Consider the following 5,000-nt stretch of genomic DNA (forward strand, 5'->3'; position numbering starts at 1 on the left):
TGAGGAAGGGGTTCTGTGTGAATGGTGATATGATGGCTTGATGTCGAGCATTTTCACTCAGGGATCTCTCGGCAGGCGCCTTCTTTGTGGAGCCAACCAAACAGAACGCGATATTTAAAAGGAAAAACGAGCGGGTTCCTCTGCCTCAAAAGATAAAGCGTTCTTGTCTTGGATCTCGAGTGCTTGATAAGAGGCAGCCAAGTGCTCGAAAGGTTAGAGGGAAATTATGATTAAATATTGGCCAGGTGGCGGCGAGAGCTTCGTCAGATCTAGGAGCAGGTGCGCGGGGCCAGAGGGAGCAGCTGGCAGTGCCGAGTGCCAACCAGGCGAGCAGCGTGGCACTGCAGGGTACCCGCCGGCACTCAACATCAAAGCACAACCAATCAAACTTTGAGTGCCGCCCGTAGCTCCTTGTTTCTGCCCGCGACATGGGCGGTGGGCGGCGACCCTGCTGGCTTTTATCCGGTACTTGTTTCTATTCAATTTCCGTTGGAAGGCGGACCCCCCCCCCCCGGCCCCTACCTCGTTTTCGTCCTCAAGAAAACAATATGTGCAACCTGGTTTCATGTGTTGACAGATGATTCAAAAGTATCCATTTATTGATATCTCTTTATGGATATTATCAATAAAAGCACACGCGATGCTGGTCCTTTTTCAGTAATTTGATTTCTTATCGATATCATTATCGTCATTATCATCAGCATTTTTTTTTTTTTTTACTATAGAAGTAGTAGTGGTAGCTGCAGCTTTATCAATATATAATATTAGCAGTATCATTATAATCACCATGATTTTATTTTTGTCGTAGTTATCTTTAATTGTCATTGTTTCAATATTATTATTATCATTATCATTATTATCACCATCATTGACAGTCGTTGTCGTCGCCATCGCCTTAATCACCGTTATGTTCTTTTTCATATTCGCCATATAATGATAAGGTAAAAGACAATATTTACCACTATCATATGCATTGTTCAAGCGCTTATGCTAGTAGTAGTGATAAAAATGAAGATAAAAAAGATATAAATTATATTATTAACGATAGCGATGATAATGATATTAGTGATAACGATAATAATAATGCCAAGAAGAGGAATGATGATCATTATCATTATCATGATAATGATGGTAATAATAATGACATTGATACTACTGATGATAATAAAAATGATGCTACGAATAATAACGAATATGATGATACCGACATTAATACATATAGTGATGATGATACTGATGTTAACAATAATAATAACAAATAATAATAATGATAAAATAATAACAATAACAATGATAATGATAAGGTTAATAATGACAATGAAAATAATAATAATAATGGCAGCGATAACGATATAGGTAATAATGATTTTAATGATAATGGAATTAATGATATTGATATTGATGATAATAATGATTATGATAATAATAAAGATAATAGTGATTATAATGTTACTAATAACAAAAAAATAAGGATATTGATACCAATGATAATAAAATAGAAATGATAATGATAACAATGACACTGATGATGATAGCGTGAACAACAAGAAAATGAAAACAACTATAACAATAATAACAGTAATAAATAACAAAACAAAAATGGTGATAATTATATCGATAATAAAAAGCATTGATAATAACAATATTCTTTGTATTATCAAGACTGTTCTCTTTATTTTTATTACTGGTCTTACCGTCACCATCATAATTATTGTATCATAATTATCATTATTATTATAATTATTATTATCATTTTTATATTTACAGTAAGAACAAAAATAGCTTTAGCAGTGATAGTAAAATCTGGAATAGGGAGTTACTGGTTACAGTAATGACAGTCACAGGAACACTTCCTTCAGTTACTTTTCATATTTCTGTTACTATTGCCTTGTGTTAATTTACTCATAGGTTGATCAAGTAACTATTAATTAGAATAGAGATGAAGTATAGCGTGATGTTTTAGGATTAACAGAGGTAGTGACTGCTTGTCAAGACTTAATGAGAATCTTGAAGGACTTAATTCAGTTATGTTAACGACGGCAGACTCTGGAGGTATCGCTTCAGTTTCATATCTTTTAGTTGCTTTGTTATTTGCAGAAATGTTTTATGAGTCATTGTGTTTTGCTGAAATACAGTGACTAGAAACAACCAAACCTTCAAAAGCCACTTTATTATCAACTTTCCTTCATAACAGTAAATCTTTATGGCAATTGATTTTCTTTTACTATTCTAACTCCGGGATAGCATCTTATTGATAAAATGGCTCCCTCTACTGCGAGCAATATGCGAATGAAAAATAGGTTTGTGTCAAATTAAGAAGAGTATTAGTTATGGCAAGTTCCTCGATTATATTTGTTATTATATTATACATTATCTTCTGAACATTTCTCTTGTTGCAGTTGAATTTTTGACATTTTCCTTATTATTTTGCTGTCATAATAATTAATCATATCACTGTCTTCGTCCTCCTTTATCATTGTTCATATTGTTTATGTTATCATTGTTTTTGTTATTATTACTGTTTTGATTTTACTGCCACTAATATTGATGCTTTTATTATTATTGTTATTGTTAATATTGTTTTTACTATTAGTTTTATTTTATAATTATTATTACCATTGTTGTTATTATTACCATTGCTATTGTTGCTATTAATTTTTACCGCTAATGTTATTTTTACCATTGTTCTTGTTGCTATTATTTTTTACCGCTAATTTTTTTATCATCATCATTATTTTCATGATGATTATTATGATTATCATTATCATTATTATGGAGCCAATAATTACTGTTATCATTCATATTACCTTTATTACTATTATTATTATCATCATTGGCATCATGACTATTATTATTATTATTATTGTCATCATCAACATCAGCATCATCATGTTACTATCATTGTCATATTCATACTTTATATTGTTAATGTTATCATAGATATCATTGTCATTATTATTGCTAGTATAATTATCTTCTTTTCATTACTATCATTATCCTTGCTTGGAAGATCACAATCTTCAACATCATGATCGTAATAATTATTGTCATTATTATCATTCCTATCATTATTATTATCATTATCAATTTTATCATTATTATTATTATTATTAGCATTACCATTGTTAATGCCATCACCATCATCATCATAATAATAATAATAATCCTCATCATCATATATATCATCACTGCTACCATTGTTATTGTATCATTATCATTATCATCATCATTATCATTATCCTATTACTATTATCGTTATTATTGATAACATTTTCATTACCATTATCATCATTATTATTTTCATTATTGTCATTACTTTTATCATTATCACCATTATCATTGTTATTGTTATTTACATTTTTTTTCTTTATTAGTATTATTGTTGTTGACATAAGTATCATTTTTGTTATTATTATTATTATTATTATTATTATTATTATTATTATTATCATTATTATTATTATTATTATTATCATTATTATCATTATTACTTTTATTATCACTATTATTCGCATAACCATTATAATCATTATTATCATTTTGATTAATATTGTTATTGTTGTTACTATTATCATCATTGTTATTATCACTGTTTTTGTTTTGAATATTATTGTTATTATTATTGTTGTTATTTTTATTATTGTTCTGATTATTGTTGTTGTCATTATTGTTATCATTATCATTGTTGTTATTGCTATTACTGTTTTTCATTATTATTGTTAATATTGTTATAATTATTATCATTATCATCATTATTTTTTTTTATTATCATCATTATCGTTATTTTGATTGCCATCTTTATTATCATTACTATTATTGTTCTTGTTGTTGTTGTTATTTTTGTCGTTATCGCCATTGCTATCAGAATTGTTAAAATCATTATCAATATCATTTTTATCATTATTTTCATTGCTGTATTTTGTTAATGTTATCATTATTATCATTACTGTATTTGTTTTTATTATCATTATTACCATTATTGTTTTTATCTTATTATCATTTATCATTATTGTATTTTTATTATAATCATTATTATCACCATTATCCTTATTGTTTTTACTATCATTATCATAATCATCGTTATTATTATCCATATCTATCTATCATTATCATTATTATCATTATCGTATTTGTTATTATCATTAGTATCATTATTGTTTTTGTTATTTTTATCATTGTTAACATTATTGTTTTTTGTTATTGTTATCATTATTATCATTATTGTATTTGTTATCATGATCGTTATTATCATTATTGTATTTGTTATTATGACCATTATTGTCATAGTTTTTATTATTATTATCATTATTATTATTGTATTTGTCATTATGATCATTGTTATCGTTATTTTGTTGTTATCATTATTTTCATTATTATTATTGTTGTAGTTGTTGATCATCATCTTCGTTGTCGTCGTTGTCGTTGTCGTCATCGTCATCATCATCATCATCATCATCATCATCATCATCATCATCATCATCATCATCATCATCATCATCATCATCATCATCATCATCATTATCATCATTATCATCAACATCAACAATCATCCTATTTATCATTATATCATTACCTTAATTGCCCTAATAGTCATCATTATTATTTATATCATAATCCAGATTATTACTAACATCAGTGTTATGAACGATAGTGATGATAATATTGATAAAAAGGATTATCGCGTAATTAATGTTAATTTAATGATAATGATGGTGAAAGAAATGTTAATTGTGTCATTGTCAACTCCATTATCTATATGCTATTCATTACTGCTGTCATTAGCATTATCTTATCATCATTATCTGTGTTATTGATGAACACATTATTAACGTCATTATGCTAACATTTCTAATAAGATATCCCTTATCGCCACTGGTGTTGCATCATCTCACTGCAGCATTTATTGTATTTTTTTTCATCTTCTTTTTCTTCTTTTTAATGATGCCTCGTTTCTTTTCTCTTTTCTTCCACGTTTTTCCTCCTCGCCAAAGAGGAACAAA

The sequence above is a fragment of the Penaeus vannamei genome, chromosome 2 (genome assembly GCF_042767895.1).
Source record: "Penaeus vannamei isolate JL-2024 chromosome 2, ASM4276789v1, whole genome shotgun sequence".
Lineage (NCBI taxonomy): Eukaryota > Metazoa > Arthropoda > Malacostraca > Decapoda > Penaeidae > Penaeus > Penaeus vannamei.